The sequence below is a fragment of the Vicia villosa genome, unplaced genomic scaffold, assembly GCF_029867415.1.
Source record: "Vicia villosa cultivar HV-30 ecotype Madison, WI unplaced genomic scaffold, Vvil1.0 ctg.001177F_1_1, whole genome shotgun sequence".
In the NCBI taxonomy this organism is placed as follows: Eukaryota; Viridiplantae; Streptophyta; class Magnoliopsida; order Fabales; family Fabaceae; genus Vicia; species Vicia villosa.
This window is the reverse complement of record NW_026705518.1, coordinates 182430-209646: the sequence shown is the minus strand read 5'-3', so window position 1 is coordinate 209646 and position 27217 is coordinate 182430.

The following is a 27217-nucleotide window of genomic DNA, read 5'->3' as shown; positions in this document are numbered from 1 at the left end:
TTCCATACTCAGGTGTCATCCACTAACAAAGTACCATCAACAACATTATTGTAACAGCGACAAAAGTATCATAATACCAACCTGATAACATAACTCGACTAATAACCACACAACTCATCATTAACCAACAACTTACAAGAACATTCTATTACAATCATCACTATTCACAAGAAAACTCAACACTCTGGCACATCATGTTTTAACTGCGCAACTCTGATCATCCCTCTTAGTTCACCGTCCTTTATTAGAGTTTCCGTCGACTTATACGATTCACAAGCTTCAACTATGTTTCGGAATTTCCTCAACATCCACCACTTATGCACCATCGAGATAGTAAGATAAGTCTATAACACCCAATACAATTCCGTCTACTATCCACAAGAGATTAAGGGTGATAAAGTCCTCAATTTGTCAATAGACAACCGACAATCATAATGGAATATAACCATCATTACCAAACTATAATAGCGTTCCTTTAGAAATTGTACTTACGTCACCAAAAGTACCATACTTCAACAACTCGCAAAACCATCTGAACCTGCTAGCACCGATGTCTTGCAGCTACCTACTAAAACACCTCTGACGATACATTAGAACAAAATTTCTTTACACCATCACCAACACTTATTATCATTGAAATAATAATCATCTTTTTGCATTTCCAACTCTTACTCGTGATCCCTAATGTTTCGACAACTTTAACATCTTCTACTACAGTTTCAATCACTTATCAATAATCCTACAGCGAGGTCTACAACAATTCTTCACTTAATCACTGATCAAACATCTTACACAAGACTACTTAAATGACAACTTCATAGTCCATCAACAATGCTAAACATAACAACTTTCTCAATTCCATCTTCCAGAATTTATTCTTGGTACTTAACGGTTACCTCCCAAAACATCATGAGTTTGCACCACACTTGCAGATCAACAACTACTACACTGCTCCTCATCCTTCAAAGAGTAAACATCAACAGTTCCTAATCGTTCTCCTTCTACAGACGCACCAAGCTTGTTAAACAACCAAAACCTTGAATCCATGTAAATAAGCTCCAACAATACTTGCACTGTCTCCTTAAGCATCATGTTGCACCAACAACTTTCAACCGAAACATATCTGAGAAGCGCAACTTCTCCCCCACTTTGCTCAAACTAAACCCTGCAGCAAAACAAACAAGTACCAACAGTGTTTCACATACATGTCGTGTACTAAGGAACAAAACACTGACAGCACTCAACTGTCACGCAACTCCACTAACTCGACGACTTGGCAGGACGGATCGACCTGCTCTGATACCACTAATGTAACACCCCAAATTCTACCCGAAATTATAATGCGGAAAATATCAGAGTATTTAAAATTTCAAACAACAGATTGGAGTATCACATATCAACTTAAAACTTTAACTTGTATGTCATTTAACAATGATACATAGCATTCGAATAATAGTCAACTATCAGCTTTATTCAACTCAAACAACTTGGAAGTATAACAAGTACTTCATATTATTCAACTTGGATCAACAGTTATAATAACAACAACTAAAAACATCGACAACATAGAAATAACGATATAAATGACCCCCCGAGTGCTACGTATCAGAGCGACACACCAACAGGACTCGATGAAGCAACACACTTCCACAGCTATACCTGCCCATTTCCCATGGTAGGGGAAACATCAGCAACAAGGGTGAGATATCAAACTATATAAATAGGATCGTGATAAATTATATATCAGATAAAGAATATAAATGAATCACCGCCTCATACAACATCAACATAAACAGCACAAAGAACATCATCAATGAATAGTCATGATATCAACATATAAACATATTCAACATATCAGCATCACAAGGCATAAACGACAACTTTAACCAACAACTGACAACGATAAAAATGCGACTCCACTGTGTATATGCATGTGGTACCAATCGGAGCTTCAGCCCCCGTCACCAATTGCCCAATTCAGAGGCACAAGGCATAAGCCTTCGTCACTAATTTGTCAATCCAAGCCGTCACAATCTATATGCAAATGCATGTGATTCGATGAACCGAACATCACACAACATCATTATCATCATTTACTTCACAAATTATTCGTCACAAGGCACACGCCCATATCACAATTATCACCGATCAAAAAAGGTAATAACACTTCACACATAATACAACAACTTCATATAACAACGGAACAATTCCGACAATTCACCTAATCAACGGTCGATGCCATTAGCAAAATAATCACAAAGATATTCACAACAAATCACAATTTCAGTCAAATTCTCAAAATAATCTCAGTATGTCAATTTATCAAGTAAACTGAATCAACCTCCAATTAACATTTAACTAAATTAGATATCATGTTAATTATCAAAATGATATCATTGGCATATTAATATATTATTCTCAACGTAAATAGTCAACCAAAAACACAATTACGGTCAAATTCTCAAGATATTGTTATTTACCGATAAACCGAATAATTTATCCAAGTCTAAGTATTTTCCAATTAAATAGACTTAGTGAAATTTATTCAACTATTAATTTAATCAACCAATTCATATCACACTATATTAATTTAATTCAATATTCTATTTTCAATTTATTTTCCAATTTACTATTTCACTTTCTATTCAAAAACCAACATTTAATATAAAGGATACTCAAATCCACACAATTTCGGTCGGATCGTAAAATAGCACAATGTCAACAAAATATCACTACCACATTAACCTACTAATTAAACTTAGCTACCACGTAAATTTTCACCAAATTCCGGACAACTAATTATACTGCTTAATTCGGCTATTTCGGTCAAATGGGACTATTTTGCATTTCATTCTGTTATATTATAATTGGTTTCATTTCTGTTATATTATTCAATATATATATATATATATATATATATATATATATATATATATATATATATATATATATATATATATATCATATGAGAATGCCATATTTATAAGAGAATGTGAGAATGAATCTGAACCATTGGATTTTAAAATAAATGGTGGAGATTATGAATGAATCTGAACCATTGGATTTAATATAAATGGTGGAGATATATGGGAGCGTATCCGGTGAGAACTGATATCTTTTAAGAGAAATGAGAACTATTGATATCACCCGTTAGATTTAATTAACGTTTAAAATTTATTGATTCCATATTAAGAACACCTTACTGAATTTTTATCAATTATGATCGATATTTAAAAATTCCATAAATAAAATACCTTTTTAAAAAAATAATTTTATTTGTTTAATTATTAAAATATTATCAAAATAAGAGAATTTTTTTTAGAATTATTATTATTATTTGTGTGGAATTAATAAATCTTATGAGTGATAAATAAGATTAAAATTTATGTGATTTTTTGATCAAATAAGATTAAAATATTGGTGATAAATATATTTTAATCTTATGAATGAATAAACAATATTTTAATCATATTTATCACTCATAATATTTATTAGTTCCATACAAATAGTATACTATTGTCTTTTTATCTATTATGCTCAGAATTTAAATTTTTCATAAAAAGATATTATTTCTGGAATTTTTTTCTTGCTTTAATTATTAAAATTTTAACACTATAGTATACTTTATTTTAAATATTGATGATCGTTAATAATTCAAAAAAAAAATTACCGAGCTTGCATATTAATAATTCAACCAAATCTATATATATCTAATAATTTTAGATTCTTAGTACTTTTAATCAAATTAAAATATATTTGATAAATCAATAATGTGTTTTAATTTAAAATAATTGCAATAATAAATTGCAAAAACAAAATATTCCGAACTTTCAAATAAAAAATCAACCAAATTAAAATATAAGTAATAATTTTGTTTTCTTCAATATTTTTTATTAAATACAAATATTAAAAATAACTTTAAAATATAAGTAATAAATTTCATTTTCTTCCGTATAGAATTAAAAAAAAAATTAAATCATCCGAATCAAAATATAAGTAGTAAATTTACATTCTTAAATTTTTTTAATTAAAGGAAATATAAGTGTGAAATTAATAATAAGTTATATTTATAATTATGTGAAGAATAAAATTATATGAATTCTAAAGTATTAATTAAATTTTATATTTATAGTATTATTCAAAATGAAATAGTTAACAAATCAATGAAGAATAAGTTTTTCTAATTATAAATAAAATAATTTATTTCATTCAAAATAAATAATACATCAAATTAAAATGGAGTTAGAATAATAGTGAAAATAAAAAATTATTGTGATAACATTTGAATAGTAAGCATAATAATTCTTAAAATGATTATCTCATTTTGAGAATATTATAATAATTAGAGAAATAAATTTTTTTTTAAAAGATACTTTATTTATGGAATTTTTAAATATTAATCATAATGGATAAAAATTCAATAAGGTGTTCTTAATATGGAATCAACAAATCTTAAACGTTAATTAAATCTAACGGTTAATATTAATAGTTCTCATTTCTCATAATAGTATCAGTTCTCACTAGATACGCTCCCTATATATATATATATATATATATATATATATATATATATATATATATATATATATATATATATATATATATATATATATATATATATTTCTTAATTATTAATATGAACAAGGAACAGAAACAGTGCAAACAGGAATAAACCAAATAACTGAACATTGTCTCGATTTTCTTTTTAGTGTTCATGAATGTAAAAGCCTCCTTTTGTGCACCTATAACTAATATAGCTTACCACTTGTTTCTAAATTATCATTAATTGAATACAGAGCATACCATTTTATATATAATTCATGTGATACCATAATATAATATCTTAAATATTAGTATGAGAACATGGAAAAATAGAACATGGCACATGTATGAACGACAAGTATGAATAGCAAGGCAACAAAATAAAAGAAGCAGTACACCATGAAAAGGGCATAAAATTGGTTCCCACACATGGCGCCGCCTGTCAATGGGCTGGATGCCGAACGGCAAGGCACAAATGTCGTTCGTCAGTCCTCTCTCGTCGTCGTCGCGACGCACATCTCATTATTTCTTTCGTTTACACTATTTCCAGTACGTACAGAATTGTATCAATATTTTTAAATTCAATTCCAATGAACATCATCTTTACGAAAATCAATTGCAATTTCACAAGTAACAGAACACAAAATTAACACCACACAATGACAATTTATACCCTAACCCACATACAATCCATCATATTCCCATTTAGGTAGAAAGAATTCCCCTTAATTTGGATTGAGTGCAGCTCTAAGGAATTTCAACGGAGATTTTTGAAAAAAAAATGACACTTGAGAGCAACACTTTGGGTCTCCTTCTTCTCCTCTTCATAAACCCTAGCTCCTCTTCCTTTTCCTCTTTCCTCGGTTACTCCAATGTCTCTATTTTACCAAAATTACAATGATACTACCTCTTAGTCACCACCACATAATAATGGGCCTAATAAAAATACATCCATAATACATAGTAACACCACTATTTAAGCCAATATCATTTTTACACTTAATGTAAAAATAATACTTCCACTTAAACTCCATTAAAATAAAATCCGATTATTTTAATATAGCGATCTATTACTCAATGTCTCATATTTCCTGTTTAATCTTAATTACTTGGAAAATTCCCAAAGCGCTAAATATTAACTTATTAATATTTCAAATACTAAAAATATTAAAATCTCCGACTAAAAAATTTAAATCTTTTAATAATTTAATTAACCAATTAATTAAATTTGGGGCGTTACATTTCTGAAGGTGGTGAGTATGGTAGACAGCTTCCAAATGATGTTTAGAAGCTACCTCAAAGGTTGTTTGACACCAAGAATGCTTAGAACTTAAAATGGCTAGGTTTATGCAAATGACCAATTTTTGAAGTTTCAAATGAGGGGGAGAATTGGAGAATTCTGGTGTGTTCGGTTTCAGAAGCTTTAGCCTCTATTTATAGGCAAGAAATATGGTTTGTGGTTGAAGGAATCAGATCAATAGGAGATCACATGCTCAAGTTAGGTCATTTTGCATCTTGGTGAAGAAATGAGAAAATTGTGATTTCAATGGTACTTGCAAACTTTAATCAAGACATTAGGGAGGCTCCTCCGCATAATAAGAGGTTTCTTGTTGGTTTTGATTCCCTTTTGGTGCAGAACAAACAATGTAGTGGCTCAAGGAATGGACTTTATGCATAAAGCTTACTTTTCAAGAATGGAAGTGTAATCTTTTGCCTTAAAATGGAATGATCACTTGGACAAAGCTTAGAACACTTGGATTATAGCTCAAAAGCAAGTGTAATCCTCTGATTATGGGGTGTTAAACAAGTTATAGGACCTATCTTTGCAGATTTTGGTGAGTTTGAATTGGTTTTGCAACTTGGTTCCTTCTTGTTCATGGCTTGAAATTCAAGTGTTATGGTTCCTTATTCACAAATTCATATCTCTTAGCTCAAGCATTGAAATCTTGTGCTAATGGTCTCTTTGGAAATCCCTTGCAACACTCTTCAATTTTGGTCTTTGGTTCCTTTTCAGATTCATCTTGGATCTTGGTGAAAAATGTCCATGAAGTTAAAGAAAAATTAGGTTAAAACACTTAGAATTTTTCTAAGTCTTTTGTTAGAAACTTCATGATCCCATAACTCTCAAATGATTCATTTTTTGGGAAAAAGTTATATGTGACAAAGTTGTTCATTAGATCAAGATCTACAACTTTAATGTTGGAAGATTTTTCAGTTGCATACTTCAAATTTGAAGTTACTTGCACATGAAGTTATAACCTAAATACTTGAAAAACACTTAAAATTTCTAAGTGTTTCAACTTTGACTTTTGTTGATTTTTTATTCTTGATTTTTCTTGATCAAATGAATTCAATAATCATATGTTGGTTGTAACACCCTTCTAAACCCCCACGGAAATTAATAATTAAATCAGAGTAACATGCACAAGGGCGTCACAATTCATAAATAAAATAAACGACATCGGTCATATGTCATGCATTCACTAAGAGACATTTCATTATAACTCATAATTCATAATATATCATGTTGACACAGCGGAATGACATCATCAAATTACATCACATAATCGATTTATTAATCCTCAAATAAATTAAACAAAAATGAGTTATTATCATAAACTCAAAAACAACGTTTCCCCCAGTGTTACACCTATCAGAGCATGACCCGACGCTAAACAACATATTGACTCATGAGCTAATCCTCACCGAGTCGGAGCCGCTATCCTCAATCTGAAAAATATAGTGTAAGGGTGAGTCTCATTCGCAATTAACAAATATTATTGCATTATAAATAACAACACATCAATAGTTATATTATTCACCCAATCCATCTATATTCAGATAATCCATCATCACACAAAACACACAATACCAATCATAACAATGAAATACATTCAGCCACGTTATCAAATCCATGCATATGAATGCAACTGACACTATGCATGTGGTACCAAACATCACCAGTGGAATCATCCACCGACCGATCTATCATCAATTCAGAAACGGTCCTGCCAGCACCAATTCCACACAATGGGAATTCTGCCCCTCGATGAATCCTCTCATCATATAGGATTCAACTCATGTTTATGAATGCATGCAACATATATATAACATACTTTCATCGTTACCAATCTATGAGTAGCATCAACTATACTCATTTCATCATCATCATCATCAATAACAAGCATGTTCATATATACATCACATCATTCATCACAAATCAATCATCATTGTACGATTCTCAACAATCATCACATAATCATGTTTACAAACACGTCTTATATTGTCACATTTCATCACACATGTCAACAATATATCATCCATCAAACAAACAAAGTATTCACATCATACTCATATTATCACATGAAATATCTCATGAATTCCATTACACAATCAAACAAGATCATCATACGAATCATGTTTTAAAACATAGCATGTATTGTCATATCTCACCATATATATGTACAACACATCATTCATCAGACAATAAATTCATAATTCAAAATTAATTGAAAGCTACACCTCATTTCATCATTTAAACTCATAGGTTATCTCATAAGGTTCATCATGCTCGAAACGGCACTAAAAACGGAGTTACGGATCAAAAGTTACGCATCATTGAACTTTCGAAGAAAATCACAAAACAGAATTTTACACACAGAACCCATACGAGTATGGCACCTCCCATACGCTCCCATACGCGTATGGCCCAAACCCATACGCGTATCAGCCATCCCATACGCGAATCAACAGAACTAATTTTACACTGAGAATTTCCATACGAGTATGAACACATCCATACGCGTATGGCCCATCCCATACGCTCCCATACGCGTATCACCAGATCTCATACGCATTTCACCAGTTTTCTCCAAAAATATGCAATTTCGCACCAGTACGTTTTCCACTCGTTTTCACTCATAACAGGCTACGATTTTAAGTCTAAAACACCATCTTTTTACACATTAACATATGGTATTCATCCAATTTCGTCAATCTATTATCCTATGTCAGTTTTACACATTAAGACCTAACTTTCTATCCAATTATTGGAAACCCATAACTCAGATTCAGTGTTTCATGGAAGAACACAGCAACACAACAACTGATACAATACCCACAACACAAACATCAATTAACATACAATTCTATATAGAATTCACAGAGGTATTCATCAATTATTCACTTCTATTAAAATTATCCCAAAACCTAACTCTGACATATGATCAAATTGACTCAACAACACAACCAAACATGCACTATCATCCATAATTACAATAAGAGATGGTAATCGGAAGAGTCCCCCCTTACCTTAGCCAAAGATTCTTGATTGGTCTTCTTCCCCTTTGGTTCCTCTTTACGTTCCTCATCTCTTCTCTTCCACTTCTCATTTTTCACGTTCTGACTCTATTTCCTTATTTTCTTTATTTTATGAAAACATAAAATATTTAGTAATGGGCTTACTCACTTAGCACCCCCATACTACTAATCTCACCATCCGGCCCAATGGCCCTTAATCCATAATTCTCCAATAATTCAACAAAATACTAAATAATTCTAAATAATAATTTAATTTCCGATTAAATTAAAATTAGAAAATATGGGGTGTTACAACTCTCCCCCACTAAAAGAGTTTTCGTCCTCGAAAACATATCCCAAGTAACCAGCTCGTATAAGAGTCCTCCACCTGACTCTCCAGCTCCCAATTAACATTACCATCATTCAATCCAAAAAAATCCATCTGACATAACCAACAGGAAACATGTTCCATAAATTCAAATCCCAGTCCTTTCGTCGCATTTGACCATCCAAAAGTATACCACTCGTTATATCTCCAAAAGGTTAACAACAACAGAACATTGAGGTACAACCAATACAATACGCTCAACAACCGAGTAATACAATCACACAATCTATAGTATGATCACACTGATCAACACTGCAGTAATGCATACCATCTACCAAACATACCAACCTTAGACATACTCTTCCATCTGAGCGATAAAATAATACTTACACTTTTCACCAACTGCTTCCTTCAAGAACTCAATACTCATATCCCTATACCATTGAATTCCAATTATCTGACTCCTCTTAAGTCAAGCCATCGATTATCCAACACTTTACATTCCGCTTTTTCCGCACTACTCTGACTACTCATCACAATCATCTATACCAAATAGATTTCTGAGTTTTACCCGATTCCGACTCTCTTTACTCATTCGTTTCAAGAGTCATTCTTCATCATTCATGGTACTAATCTACCATTTAGAAATCCTTACTTGTATCCAACAAAAACCAATTCCTGATTTACTTCCTCTATTTAAACATCCTAACCATCCGAACCAGTGCACACTCATCAGCCTCAATATACCATCGCTTACAAAATAGCTCAACTAAGTCACGCTCTCTACTAAGAATGAAATCAACTTCGTCCTTCATAGAGTGTAATTCCTCATTATATATGTAATTTACAATATCGCCTCAATAACAGCACAAAATTATTACAACATCATATAACATCAACTCTTCGTTTCAATTTCGCCGAATACATACTCATTAACTACGTACAATCACAATAACATGCTCATCATCTTGGCATTTATTCAAAAGAGTCCCAATCCTCCGGCACGACATCCTTACATCCACTAGATTCTAAATCCAACATATAGATCAATACATATTCTCTATGTAGGCGTCCGACATATTAATTCCTTACTTCCCGCGAGTAGTATTCATAACACTACTCCACACCACACTTTCGCTGCGCGACTCTGATTACCCGTCTTAAATCATCATCCAATATATTGCACTCTTTCGTATTCACTTCTTCATAAGTCCACACAGCATGGTGAGTGATTATTCTCACAGTTTAATATTCATCACATCTTAAACCATTAAGGTAACAAAACAAGCTTATTTCTTCTATATGATTCCCTCTACTACCAACAAGAGATTTAGGGTGATCAAGTCCTAAATTTGTCAATATTAGTTGAAAATCATATTTAAGCATAAACCGTCGTTACTACATAATAGTGTCCTTTCTGAGTTTGCACTCAAACTCATTAACATTATCATAGTCCAATAATTGACTACGGTGTCCTCCTAGAATATCCTTCTGAAGCTCAAAACATCAGTTACACAAATCCAATCACTCAACCTCATTACATCGTTTTCGTCGATTCTGAATTCACCGCCTTTACTTTGGTAATTCAAAGTCAACCTATCGATCAACTCAACATCATCTTTTTTACCTTCTCTAATCTCGTCAAGAATACCACTAGTCATCTTATAGCATACTCAATCTAACACTATTAGGAGTGCCTTCACATACTAACTCAAGTCTCTAAATTGTCCAATTAAATTCAACTCATTCATCATCAGCACCGACATTTTAAAGACTTCTTACGCAACACAATAGCACAACATTCATAACTCATGGTTTTAATCCAAATTCTATTACATCCTTCACGTCCAAATATTATCCCACTCGAAATCTCAACAAAGTTTTCCTCACTTCAACAATGTTAGAAATTCCCTACAATTCTTCTTTTATACTTATCGTTACTTTGCCATCACAAATACGATTCCAAGGGTTCTAAAGTTTATTCCATCTTTACTACTAATCCTCTTCTCACTAAAATCCATCAGCACTGAAATAATTTTCATTACCAAACATCTCATCGACTTATTCATCAACAACATGTCATACTCAACTTCGTTTCAAATAATCGGTAGTAGGCATCCTATTCAACAAATTTCACGCTTCCTTAACTGAATTCATAACCTCTCCTCATAGGGTCACTCTACTGTATTTATAACTCTTCCATAAATTAGAACACAATCCCTCCTCCTCGTAGGTTCAAACGGCACATTAATCCGACACTCGGAACTCAAGATATGAATTTTCCAATCATTGCTCGAAAAATGCAACACTGACATCATGCAGCGACACTCTATACGATATATCCAAAACTCCTCAATTGGTAAATTCAATTCTTAAAATTACTCCTCAACAAACCTTTTAATTATTCCTTCGATCCATTCAACACTGACACTGACATCCTGTGCAGTACCAATAAGTCTAGTTCTAAGAACAAGAGTAACCGTAACTTCACCTCTTTCCAACGTCATCCTGTCACAATTAAATATGTTACAGCTGCTGCAACCATTTTTATAACAAGGTTCATCTCGTTAGCTTTCCGACGCTTCAAACGGAACTCGAATCGGATGTCCAGAACTCCAGTTATGAATTTTCGAAGTTCTGCAGCTATTCAGCAATTTTCCTGCGTTTTGCTTACGAAAATCTCTCTCCAAAACTTATTCTCTTCAACTCTATCACATTCCAAACAGCCCCTTATCGTATCTCTTCACTTTCAAACATTCTTATGACTTAAGCAACACATCCTATCGCCGAAGTGCGATTTCTGGAACATTACAACAGCAATCCTCCTTGCAACTTGCAGCTGAACCTCTTCCGAGACGTAAAGCTACTCAACTGACATCTTCGCAGTACACCAGTAGAGCTGACACATCGCAACTTTCCAATTTCCTTCTCTTACAATAACTGTCAATTACCTCTAATCATCTTCCTTCAAGATGTTCCAACTCAATTCCCAGTGAAGTCTTAATTCCAAGTCACCTTCAACTCGGAAAACAACAAACTCCGACAACGCTCACACTGTTGCCAACAACCACCTACCGAATCAATCTTCTTACAACTGAACATAACCGAGAAGCGAAGCTTCTCCCCCACTTGTTTCAATCCAACACTTGCAACAAACAACCAAGTACCGACAGTGATTCACTCACATGTCGCGTACCAAGGGATAGAACACCGACAGTATTCAACTGTCGTGCAACTTAACTGACTCGACAATTGGCCGGACGGACCGACCTGCTCTGATACCACTATTGTAACACCCTTCTAAACCCCCACGGAAATTAATAATTAAATCAGAGTAACATGCACAAGGGCGTCACAATTCATAAATAAAATAAACGACATCGGTCATATGTCATGCATTCACTAAGAGACATTTCATTATAACTCATAATTCATAATATATCATGTTGACACAGCGGAATGACATCATCAAATTACATCACATAATCGATTTATTAATCCTCAAATAAATTAAACAAAAATGAGTTATTATCATAAACTCAAAAACAACGTTTCCCCCAGTGTTACACCTATCAGAGCATGACCCGACGCTAAACAACATATTGACTCATGAGCTAATCCTCACCGAGTCGGAGCCGCTATCCTCAATCTGAAAAATATAGTGTAAGGGTGAGTCTCATTCGCAATTAACAAATATTATTGCATTATAAATAACAACACATCAATAGTTATATTATTCACCCAATCCATCTATATTCAGATAATCCATCATCACACAAAACACACAATACCAATCATAACAATGAAATACATTCAGCCACGTTATCAAATCCATGCATATGAATGCAACTGACACTATGCATGTGGTACCAAACATCACCAGTGGAATCATCCACCGACCGATCTATCATCAATTCAGAAACGGTCCTGCCAGCACCAATTCCACACAATGGGAATTCTGCCCCTCGATGAATCCTCTCATCATATAGGATTCAACTCATGTTTATGAATGCATGCAACATATATATAACATACTTTCATCGTTACCAATCTATGAGTAGCATCAACTATACTCATTTCATCATCATCATCATCAATAACAAGCATGTTCATATATACATCACATCATTCATCACAAATCAATCATCATTGTACGATTCTCAACAATCATCACATAATCATGTTTACAAACACGTCTTATATTGTCACATTTCATCACACATGTCAACAATATATCATCCATCAAACAAACAAAGTATTCACATCATACTCATATTATCACATGAAATATCTCATGAATTCCATTACACAATCAAACAAGATCATCATACGAATCATGTTTTAAAACATAGCATGTATTGTCATATCTCACCATATATATGTACAACACATCATTCATCAGACAATAAATTCATAATTCAAAATTAATTGAAAGCTACACCTCATTTCATCATTTAAACTCATAGGTTATCTCATAAGGTTCATCATGCTCGAAACGGCACTAAAAACGGAGTTACGGATCAAAAGTTACGCATCATTGAACTTTCGAAGAAAATCACAAAACAGAATTTTACACACAGAACCCATACGAGTATGGCACCTCCCATACGCTCCCATACGCGTATGGCCCAAACCCATACGCGTATCAGCCATCCCATACGCGAATCAACAGAACTAATTTTACACTGAGAATTTCCATACGAGTATGAACACATCCATACGCGTATGGCCCATCCCATACGCTCCCATACGCGTATCACCAGATCTCATACGCATTTCACCAGTTTTCTCCAAAAATATGCAATTTCGCACCAGTACGTTTTCCACTCGTTTTCACTCATAACAGGCTACGATTTTAAGTCTAAAACACCATCTTTTTACACATTAACATATGGTATTCATCCAATTTCGTCAATCTATTATCCTATGTCAGTTTTACACATTAAGACCTAACTTTCTATCCAATTATTGGAAACCCATAACTCAGATTCAGTGTTTCATGGAAGAACACAGCAACACAACAACTGATACAATACCCACAACACAAACATCAATTAACATACAATTCTATATAGAATTCACAGAGGTATTCATCAATTATTCACTTCTATTAAAATTATCCCAAAACCTAACTCTGACATATGATCAAATTGACTCAACAACACAACCAAACATGCACTATCATCCATAATTACAATAAGAGATGGTAATCGGAAGAGTCCCCCCTTACCTTAGCCAAAGATTCTTGATTGGTCTTCTTCCCCTTTGGTTCCTCTTTACGTTCCTCATCTCTTCTCTTCCACTTCTCATTTTTCACGTTCTGACTCTATTTCCTTATTTTCTTTATTTTATGAAAACATAAAATATTTAGTAATGGGCTTACTCACTTAGCACCCCCATACTACTAATCTCACCATCCGGCCCAATGGCCCTTAATCCATAATTCTCCAATAATTCAACAAAATACTAAATAATTCTAAATAATAATTTAATTTCCGATTAAATTAAAATTAGAAAATATGGGGTGTTACATTGGTGATTCTGATCTTCAAAAGTCCATGGTTGACCAAATTTCTTAAAAGTCAAAGACAGTCTTGAATAGTTGACTTTTTCCAAATGAATTGTACTCTTGTGAATTTCGATTGAATCAAGCTCTCCTATTCAAATGAATGACATGAGTGGAATATAATGTTTTATTGGAGATCCTTGAATCATGGTTTGAGCTGTGGATCCATGCCCTAATTAAAAGTCAACTCTCCATATGAATTATGTCAAAACCCTAATTTGTGTGCCAGATGAAATTGGAAGTGGTTGATCTTGAATTGAGCCACACTTGGGCTTGAATATTGATGAGTATAACCATTTGAGCATATTAGAATGCTTGATCTCCTTTGTGGGCCTCAAAACCCTAATTTGCTTGAGCCTCCTTGCTCATTCATCTACCTTGGGAAACAAGCAAAACACAATCTTTTTTTGTATATTTTTTTGTTATTAAATGAAATATGAACAACGATGATGATGATGATGATGATCACAATATGCACAAAATGATGTGGGATCTCAGGGTAAAAAATTAGGGAACAACAGTGAGGATTATGGAGATAAGGTTGGATAGGGTAGGGAGGTTGATGAGAGGAAAAGAGGTTATTGCATATGAAATCATCAAATTGTTTATGCATTTGGATAACTCTGCTAGAAATTTTGGAAACAAGAAGTGGTGGATTACTGTTGGAGGGAATATCTTCAAGTGTGGGTTGGGATGGTGAAAGTAAAGGTGAAGGTGGTGAAGGTTGTAAAGGACTGGTGACAGAAGGAGTTTGAGTAGCAGGTGTTGTAATTTAAAGTCAAGTTCAATAATGAAAATTATTTCACATTCCAAAAATTGTATTATGGTATTAGGAGAAAGAATAACTTGAAGATCTTATTTTTTATCCTTCTTCCTTCTTACTGTTTTCACAACCCACAATTGTTATCCTTTTCTTCTTCCATTATTGATCTTCACCCACATTCCTTCAATGGAAGATCCTCTTCAAAACAAAAACAATAATAACAACTCCAAAAACAACAACAATCACATAATCCACAAAAGTTTTTAGTTGTTGTTAGCAGATAATTGAGATGCAGAAATAAGATTGCAATTGAAATTAGGAACATAAAGAAAATGGTATAAGGTGTGACCAAAAGTTAATCTAATGGTGCCAGAAATGTTAGATTAGATGTGTGATCCATTTGGTAATTTGATGGTGATTGGACTAATAGAATTATAGGAATAAAAGAGTTTAAGAGATGAAAAAATATGATTTGTAACACCTGTGTCAAAAATACAGTTAGTAGTGGAAGAAGTGACATTGTCATATGTAACACCCGAGGCTGAAGAAGGCGAGGGGTGTTTGCACTGCATGTAATAATCGAGACCAAATGTGGCAAGGAGTGGTCGCCACATCAGAATGAGAGGGATCCTGAGGTTGTGCAGGTATATGACTACATGGTTGAAGGAATGCTTATAAGGATTGATGGGTACTGCCTATACCAACAAGATGCATCTTCTTTTCGGTAGCCCGTTCCATAAGAACTTCACAATTAAGCGTACTTGACTTGGAGCCATTCTGGGATGGATGACCTTCTAGGAAGTTTCTTGGAAAGCGTGTGAGTGAGGACAAATCATGCTGAAAAGACCCGTGTTGGTTTGTGTGGTCAGTCGATCATCCCAAAAGCAGTCTAGGGTGTTACAAATGGTATCAGAGCCAGACCTCTCCCAGTACGATGTGGTTCGAGGACGAACCATGCGGAAGCTGGTGGGCATGTAACACCCGAGGCCAAAGAAGGCGAGGGATGGTTGCACCACATGTAACACTCGAGGCCGAATATGGAAAGGAGTTTTCGCCACATCGGAATGATAGGGATCTCGAGGCTGTGCAGGTATGGGACTGCATGATTGAAGGAATGCTTATAAGGATTGATGGATACTACCTATACTAACAAGATGCATCTTCTTTTCGTTAGCCCGTTCCATAAGAACTTCACAGTTAAGCGTGCTTGACTTGGATCAATTCTGGGATGGGTGACCTTCTGGGAAGTTTCCCGGAAAGCATGTGAGTGGGGATAAATCATGCTGAAAAGACCCGTGTTAGTTTGTGGGGCCATTCGATCATGCCGAAAGCAGTCTGGGGTGTTACATCATGTACATAAGCATAAAGAAAATCTGATGATAAGGTATGAATTAGATGAGGATCATAGGAGTTGGATTCCTCAGCCTTACTCAACAAAGCTATTAGCTTGTTGTACATGGCAGGGTTGATTTCCACCTTGCTTTCTGTTGCATCAGCAAAAGGAAATAATGAGGATGGATCTTCATCTGTGGCTTTAACATTGTTGGAGAAACCTACCTTATCTTTAAATCTAAAACCCAGGGGAAAACCATGTTTGAAATAGCAAGTGTCAATGGTATGTCAATTTTTGCCACAAAAGGAACAAACTTTGGAGTTGCTAGAAAGTTTGCCTTGAATGTACGGTTTTCCATGACCTTTGCTTTTTTTGGATTGTAATTTAGCATGTGGTGAAGAATTGTTAGCCTAATCCATAAGAATATTGGAATGATCAAAGAGAGAAGCTAATTTCTTTTCTTGTTATAAGATGGCTGAAAAACTTTGGTAACATCAGTTAGTGGTTCCATCATAAGGATTTGAGACTTGACATGGTTGAAATTATAACTCAACCCTTTGATAAATCAGATAACATATTCTGAGCACCGCAGGTACGAAGGGTTCTGAGAGCCTTAAGATCTTCCCATAAATTATTTAGCTCATTAAAGTAAGATGTAACTAATTCTTCAGCTTATTTCATTGAATGAATTTGTTGAAGAAGATCGAATAAACGAAAGAGGTCACCTTTGGAATACCGGTTGTGGAGATTAGTCCATAATTGTGCAGCATTTTCAACATAAATTGCACTCTGAGCTATGTTTTGAGATAAAGAAGCAGATGTCCAAGCAAGCACTATGTTGTTGCATCAATCCCAAGCATTAAACAGAGCGCCATCTTCAATTGGTTGAGTGGGTTTTCCATTGATGAATCAGACTTTGTTCTTGCTTAGGAGTGCCTACTTCATTAATCTACTCCAAGATTCATAATTGTTACTACTACAAAAAGTACCTTTCGTAACGCCACCAAATGTTATTTCACCACAACAAAAGGAACCACCATGGTAGAATCTACTAAATTAGGTTTTTTTTCTTTTATTTTCATTTTTAAGCCTATTTTTCACCACGGTTGGAACTTCCAACTGTGGTAAAAAATGGTGTCTGGTCATGAGTTCGAATTTTGATGTTGTTATTGTTCTACTACTGCATTTTTTATATTGTATCAAAAGACATACAACAATGGTTGTTTAATACAACAGTTGTCTAATACAATTGTTGTTGTATGTAGCGTATTATCTGAAGGTTGAGAAAACACTTAGAAGGGGGGTTGAATAAGTGGGTTTTAACACTTTACGACAGAAAGACAGATAATTAGAACATGATTATTTTTATCCTAGTTCACCTTCTCAATAAGGCTACCTGCAGTCCACCCTTAACAAGGTGATTTTCCTCTCTCAATAGATGTCTTAATCCACTATAATCAGCACCTGATTACACTTGCACGACCAACTGCTGACTCACAATACAATGCACGAGCCAATCTGTTGGTGACTAACAATCCTGCACAAGCCAACTACTTATGACTCACAATTCCTCTAAGACTCAACTAGTGCTAGACTTCTTGAGACTTCTGACTTAACTCGTCTCTCAAGGACTTAGTTACCACGTAACTTCTGTTAATAGTGTATAGATTTGCTTCTAGAAAGTTGTACTCACCACAGTGATATTTTACTAAGTTTAAGTACAGAATAATAAACTCAGAATATGAATAAGAGAGTTTGGTTTCCGAGAGTTTTTCTTCACACTTGATGTTTTATCAGAGTTGCAACGTTCTTGTGTGTTCTTTCTTGTTTCTTGGTGTTTTTGCTCAAGGTGTGTTGTCTCTTGTCTAAACGATCATGACTATATATAGCTTTCAGAATTTTTGATTGTTACCTCCAAAGCTTTGTTGAGTTCATTCAGCATTAAATGGTTTGCATGTTGTCTTTGCTTTGGCTTTCTCCAAGAAATTGCATGTGGATAGCTTCTTCAATCAACCTTGGAAATTACGCTTTTAGAGTGTTGCAGCCGTTTTGCTAATGATTATGTCTTCAACGGTTTAATATGAATCAATCAACATAAACTTCTGTTCAATCTTGTTCTTCAACTTCTGTTGTGAATATATCTTCAGCGTGCGGTATCAGAAGTTGCTTTTCAGCGGTGTTAACTTCAACCATTCCTTTATAATCTTTTGTTTAGCTTTGTTCTTCAACTTCTGTTGTAGATATGCTTGCATCGTGCAGTATCAGAAGTTTCTCTAGCCTTAAGTTTTGATTCTTCAAGTTTTGATTGCTGGTACTGGTACATCTTCTGAAATTAGAAACATATGATTAGAGTACCATGTTTGCTTTATACAAAATTTTTTTGCTTGTTATCATCAAAACACTAAAATATAATTAGAACCAAACTATGTTCTAACAATCTCCCCCTTTTGATGATGATAAAACATTTACGTTCTAAAGCAGAATTTTGTATAAGAAAATTTTATCTCCCCCTGAGATATATCATCTCCCCCTGAAATAAATATTTAAATAGAAATGTGATGGATAACTTCCCTGAATAATTTTCTTCTTGACTTGATCTTTCAGAAGATTGATGAATGTGGTTGAGCATACGCGCATCTTCTCAGAAGTTCTAAAAATATTCATGCATTCCTTTTAACAGAAACTTCTTGGAGCAAAAGTTAAACAGATTTTGTCTTTTATTTGTAGACCTTAACTTGTTCTGTTACTTTAAAACATTTGGAGATGTTTATAATTTTCTTTTTACACATATGATTCTCCCCCTTTTTGTCATAATCAAAAAGAAAAGATGCTTAATAAAAATGTATGAGTTTATTCAGGTAGAACCATTATAGGCATTAGATTTTCATGTTATCCCAAACAATAAGCAAATGACAAAGAGAAAATATTCATTGATTAGAAGAACATGACAAAATACAGACTCGAGACACATAGACTCCTAGAAGATGTTCATAATATCCTCCATGAAAGAAGAAACGGTCACAGCACTCAGTGCTTCCCTTTTGTTCGGAAGTTCTGACGTACGGTGAGTGTTCACGATTCCTGCAGATTCAAAATATACTGACAGAACTCGTCTATAGGGAATGAAGAATTCTTGTCCACATTTGAAGGCTATTAGAGACTCTTTAATGTGTCCAAAGATAATCGCAGCAATATTTATCGGTTTACCCGATTCCAGACGATTGATCAGGAACTTGTCTCTGGCACACAGGAGTTATGAAATTTTCCTCTAGGGATGAGATTTGAAAGAATCATCCTGAACCAGACTTGTTTGGATGATGAGAGATAGTAGGGATTATTTTTTATACGACGAGCGAGTCTGCTCAAATCGTTTGGAATGACAAATGCATTGGTATAGTCGAAGACTGAGAGACATGCAGCATCATGCCTTACTGGATAACCAATGACTTCAGCAATGGATGCTTCAGAAATAGTGAAGAGAGTTCCATAAATGGAGGAGGTGATACTGAGGTTATCTTCACTAACAGACGCATTGACCCAGAAGTTTTTGACAAGGTTTGGAAGGACAGAACCGTTTAGGATAGAAATGTAGGATTCCCATCCTTGCTTATGGCAGAGGTTTATATAGTAGTTATCTCTTCTAGCTAGCCATAGATTTTGTTCTTTGATGACAGTGAGGGATGTTTGGGACAACATGCTGGAAGAAAGTATTGATGAGAGAACAGAAAACTGATACTAATTGAATGAATGGATGTTAGAAAAGGAAGGCTTTTTATAGAGGTTGATGAGAAGAGAAAACATTTGGACTAGGTAATCAATGTATGATCTCGCATGCATTATGGAATGAAGAGAAGGAGAGAAATATTGCAATGACCAATGAAATATTAGCGTTATGATTGAAAACATGTTAGGGATAATATAGAGAATTAATGCAAGAGTTACCAAGACTTATTACTCATTTTGCTTTACACGCGCGCCCTTTCAGATTTTGAACATGTGCTCAATAATCTCAGGTTTACATGAATTTGCAGTTTTATATACTGAACTTCTGATTCATCTTAAAAAACAAACTTCTGATCCAGGGGGTCAGATATTTCTAGATGACAACTTTGTAGATAGTTCAACTTGCACTTCAGAATTTAACCATTATTTCATTCAGGACACAAATCCATACTAATTTTCTTTAGAATGAACTTGAATCTATCTTCAGAAAGGGGTTTTGTGAAAATATCATCCCATTGATGGTCTGTATCAGTAAAGTTTAAGCTTAATATCCCTTTCTGAATATAGTCTCTGATGAAATGATGCTTAATTTCTATGTGTTTAGCTTTTGAGTGAAGAATAGGATTTTTGGAAAGGCATATTGTAGAAGTGTTATCACATAAAATAGGGATCTTACGCTCATAGATGTGATAATCTTCTAACTGACTCTTCATCCAAAGCATTTGAGTGCTACATCCTACAGCAGTAACATATTCTACTTCTGTAGTTGATAGTGCAATGGTGGCTTGATTTTTGCTATACCAGGAGATCAAATTATTTCCTAGAAACTGACAGCTTCCAGATGTACGTTGACGTTCAACTCTATCTCCAGCAAAATCAGAATCACAATAACCTACTAAGTTGAACTCTTTGGATTTTATGTAACATAATCCAACATTAGTGGTACCTTTCATATACCTTATAATTCTCTTGATAGCAGTCAAGTGTGATTCTCTAGGATCTGATTAGAACCTTGCACATAAACACACACTAAACAGAATATCAGGTCTAGATGCAGTTAGGTAGAGTAATGATCCAATCATACCTCTGTAGAGCTTCTGATCTACCTTCTTACTTACCTCATCTTTGCCTAAAATACAAGTAGGATGCATTGGGGTTTTTGCTTCTTTACTTTCTGATAATTTGAATTTCTTCATAAGTTCTTTGACATATTTTGCTTAATGAATGTAAGTGCCTTCAGAAGTTTGGTTTATTTGAATTCCCAGAAAGAATTTTATTTCACCCATCATGCTCATTTCAAATTCTTCCTGCATAGACCTAGCAAATTCTTTTCCAAGAGAGGTATTAGAAGTTCCAAAGATAATATCATCCACATATATTTGACAGATTAAGATATCATTTTTGAATGATTTTCGAAAGAGTTTTGTACCAACTTTCCCTCTTGTGAAACCTTTTTCTAGAAGAAATGAACTAAGTCGTTCATACCAAACTCTGGGATCTTGTTTTAAACCATATAAATATTTCTTTAATTTGAAAACATGTTCAGGATAAATAGAATCTTAAAAACCAGGGGGTTGATGAACATACACTTCTTCTTCAATGTAACCATTTAAAAATGCACTTTTAACATCCATTTGATATAGAGTTATGTTAAATGGAGCAGCATAAGAAATTAATAATCTAATTGACTCTAACCTGGCGACTGGAGCAAAGGTTTCATTATAGTCAGTGCCTTCTTGCTGACTATACCCTTGAGCAACCAGTCGTGCCTTGTTTCTGATGACTTCTCCTTGCGCATTCATTTTATTTCTGAACACTCACTTTGTTCCGATGATGTTGAATCCTTCAGGTCTTGGAACTAGATCCCATACATCATTCGTGGTGAATTGATTTAGCTCTTCTTGCATTGCAATGATCCAATCTGTGTCTTGTTGTGCTTCATCTACCGTAGTTGGCTATATCATTGATACTAATCCAAATAATGAATTTTCATTATTTCTTAAGTATGCTCTAGTTATGATAGGATCATCTTTCTTTCCCAGGATAACATCTTCTGAATGATGTGTAGTTAGTCTTGGAAATCTTTTCTGTGAGTTTTATTCAGAAGTTCTCATGTTCTCCATGGTTGATGTGGTTTATGATGTTTCTTTGTCTTCTGAGTCATCAAGAATCAAAGGTTGTTCTTCTGTATCTGCAAGATTTTCAGTCTGCTTTTGTTTTTAAAGGCCAAGCTTATCATCAAATCTGATATTGATTGATACTTCAACTATTAATGTCTCTGTGTTATATACTCTATAGCCTTTTGAGCGTTCAGAATATCCAATCAGAAAACATTTTTGAGCCTTAGAATCAAACTTGTTCAGATGTTCTTTAGTGTTAAGAATAAAACAAGTACAACCAAATGGGTGAAAATATGAGATATTAGGTTTCCTATTCTTCCATAGTTCATAAGGGGTCGTATCAAGAATAGGTCTTATGGACACTCTATTTTGAATATAGCATGCAGTGTTTACTACTTATGCCCAGAAGTGTTTAGCCATATTGGCTTCATTGATCATTGTCCTAGCCATTTCTTGTAATGTTCTATTTTTACGTTCGACAACCCCATTCTGCTGAGGTGTTCTAGGACAAGAGAAGTTGTGAGAGATTCCATTTTCTTTGAAGAACTTATCAAAGAGATTATTCTCAAATTCTCCTCCATGATCACTTCTGACCTTAATGATTTTAGATTCTTTTTCATTTTGTATTTGTTTACAAAAATAAAAAAAATACAGTATGTGTTTCATCTTTATGTTTTAAGAATTTTACCCATGTCCATCTGTTGTAGTCATCTACAATGACTAAACCATATTTCTTACCTCTTATGGATGTTGTTTTCACTGGACCAAATAAATCAATATGTAGAAGTTCTAAAGGTCTTGAAGAAGAAATAACATTTTTATATTTGAAAGAGGATTTTGAGAACTTTCCCTTCTGACATGCTTCACAAAGAGCATCTGAGTTGAACTTTAAATTGGGCAGTCCTCTTACTAAGTTAAGTTTGTTAAGCTGAGATAATCTCCTCAAGCTAACGTGTCCCAATCTTTTGTGCCAAACCCATTTCTCATCATTTACAGACAGAAAACAAGTCACTTTCTGAGATTTAAGATCAGAAAGATCAATCTTATAAATGTTACTCCTTCTTTTACCAGTAAAAATAATTGATCCGTCTTTCTAACTTACAGCCTTGCATGATTTTTTATTAAAGACTATATCATAACCATTATCACTTAGTTGACTGATGGACAACAGATTATGAGCTAATCCTTCAACAAGTAATACATTAGTTATAGATGGAGAGTTACCATTACCAATAGTTCCTGATCCAATGATCTTTCTGTCATACCCCAAAATTTGCCCACACTTTTCAAAAATTCGAAGCTATTTCAAAAATTTGGTTTTATAAAAAATTAGGGTTCATTTACATTGATATCCTATTTTTATAAATATTTGATTTAAAATATAATAGTTTATACTTAAATTGTTATATTTTAATAAATAGAAAAATGTTTGCCTAGGCTTCATACACTTTCAATTGAATTTTTTTCAAATAAATAACATAGCCCAATTGGTAAGAAGGAAAGGCTTGCAAACAAAAGGTCACGGGTTCAATTCCTGCATTTCCATGTTTTTTTAACTGTTTTTTTATCTTTTTTGCACCTGGACGTATCTGTTAGAACAAGATTTGTTCTGATCAATTATCTTAGTTTTGATGATAACAATAATATGAATTTTGCTTAAGATAATATGGTACTCTAATCCAATGCAATTTCCCTTTCAGGAAATATATAAAGAGTACGCATAATTCAGCGCTCAGAAGCTTTGTCTCAAGGGTTCAGCATGCAACATCAGAACATGGTCTGGCAAGACATCAGAAGATGGTCGAAGCAGAATCAGAACATGGGTCTATGGAAGCATCAGAAGAACATGAGTTCAGAAGCACTGAAGTTCAGAAGATGGTATCACGCTCAGAAGCACTTCAAGGTCAGAAGATCAGAAGATGCTATGCACCAAGCTGTTTGACTCTGATGATATTCAAACGTTGTATTCACAAACATCAGATCAGAAGAAAGTACAAGTGGCAAGCTACGCTGACTGACAAAAGGAACGTTAAAAGCTACTAAAGGCTACGTCAGTAGACACAGCGTGAACAAGGCTCGAGGTAGTTGACAAAAGCGTATAACATTAAATGCAATGCTGTACGGAACACGCAAAGCATTAAATGCATTCAACGGTCATCTTCTCCAACGCCTATAAATATGAAGTTCTGATGAGAAGCAAGGTTAACAATTCTGAACAAAAACAACGCTTATCAAACTTGCTGAAACGCTGTTCAAATCAAAACTCAGAATCTTCATCTTCATCAAAGCTCACTACATTGCTTTTGTAATATATTAGTGAGATTAAGCTTAAACGATTAAGAGAAATATCACAGTTGTGATTATCGCTTTTAAGAAGCATTTGTAATACTCTTAGAATTGATTACATTAAGTTGTAAGGAACTAGAGTGATCGTGTGGATCAGAATACTCTAGGAAGTCTTAGGAGTGAACTAAGCAGATTGTAACTAGAGTGATCGTGTTGATCAGTAGACTCTAGAAAAGTCTTAGAGGGTATCTAAGCAGTTGTTCCTGGAGTGATCAGTGTGTGATCAGAAGACTCTGGAAGACTTAGTTGCTGACTAAGTGGAAAACCATTGTAATCCGTGCGATTAGTGGATTAAATCCTCAGTTGAGGTAAATCATCTCTGCGGGGGTGGACTGGAGTAGTTTAGTTAACAACGAACCAGGATAAAAATAACTGTGCAATTTATTTTTATCTGTCAAGTTTTTAAAGCTACACTTATTCAAACCCCCCCTTTCTAAGTGTTTTTCTATCCTTCAATTGGCATCAGAGCGCCGGTTCTAAGGTGCAAGCACTTAACCGTGTTTAGAAAAGATTCAGGAAGAGAAAAACGCTTCAGTAAAAGATGGTTGATGAAAGTGAAAAGTCTACACCTACACCTGCATCTACATCTGGCTCTGCTGAGCAATACAACGGTAACAATGGTTATACTAGACCGCCGGTATTTGATGGTGAAAACTTTGAATACTGGAAAGATAAACTGGAAAGTTACTTTCTGGGTCTAGATGGTGATCTATGGGATCTTCTGATGGATGGTTACAAACATCCTGTAAATGCCAGAGGCGTAAAGCTGACAAGGCAAGAAATGGATGATGATCAGAAAAAGCTTTTCAGGAATCATCATAAATGCAGAACTGTTTTGCTGAATGCTATCTCTCATGCTGAGTATGAGAAGATATCTAACAGGGAAACGGCCTATGACATATATGAGTCCTTGAAAATGACTCATGAAGGAAATGCTCAAGTCAAGGAGACTAAAGCTCTAGCTTTAATCCAGAAGTATGAAGCCTTCAAGATGGAGGATGATGAAGACATTGAAAAGATGTTTTCAAGATTTCAAACTCTTACTGCTGGATTGAGAGTTCTTGACAAGGGATACACCAAGGCTGATCATGTAAAGAAGATCATCAGAAGCTTACCCAGAAGATGGGGTCCTATGGTGACTGCATTCAAGATTGCAAAGAATCTGAATGAAGTTTCTCTGGAAGAGCTTATCAGTGCCTTGAGAAGTCATGAAATAGAGCTGGACGCAAATGAGCCTCAAAAGAAAGGTAAGTCTATTGCATTAAAATCTAATATCAAGAAATGCACTAACGCTTTTCAGGCTAGAGAAGAAGATCCTGAAGAATCAGAATCTGAAGAAGAAGATGAACTGTCCTTAATCTCCAAAAGGCTAAATCAACTCTGGAAGACCAAGCAGAGGAAGTTCAGAGGCTTCAGAAGTTCAAAGAAATTTGAACGTGGAGAATCTTCTGATGACAGAAGATTTGACAAGAAGAAAGTCATGTGCTATGAATGCAATGAGCCTGGACACTACAAGAACGAATGTCCAAATCTTCAGAAGGAAAGTCCCAAGAAAAAGTTTCATAAGAAGAAAGGTCTTATGGCAACCTGGGATGAGTCAGAAGATGACTCAGAAGATGAGCAGGCTAACTGTGCGCTGATGGCGACAGAAGATGACGGATCAGAATCTACATCAGAATCAGATTCTGAAGAGGTATTTTCTGAACTTACTAGAGATGAGTTAGTTTCCGGTCTAACTGAACTACTGGAACTCAAGTCTCAGATTAGTCTCAAATACAAAAAGCTGAAAAAGCAATTTGAATTTGAAACAAAGAAGCTTGAGTTGGAAAATTCTGAAATAAAAGAAAAACTTTTAAAATTATCCAATAATGTTGGATCTCCTTCTGATTCAGAAAAATCCACTCCTAGTCTAAACCATATTCTGAAAGAATATGATTTAAGTTTCAGGAAGTTCTTATCTAGAAGTATTGGCAGAAGTCAGCTAGCTTCTATGATATATGCTGTGTCTGGAAACAAAAGAGTAGGCATTGGTTTTGAGGGTGAAACCCCATACAAACTTGAACCTGTTGATGAAATGAAAATCACATACAAGCCATTGTATGATCAGTTCAAGTATGGCCACTCCCATGATATTAGGCACACTTCACATGCTCAAAGCTTTCACATAACACACACCAAAAAGCATGTGACACAACCT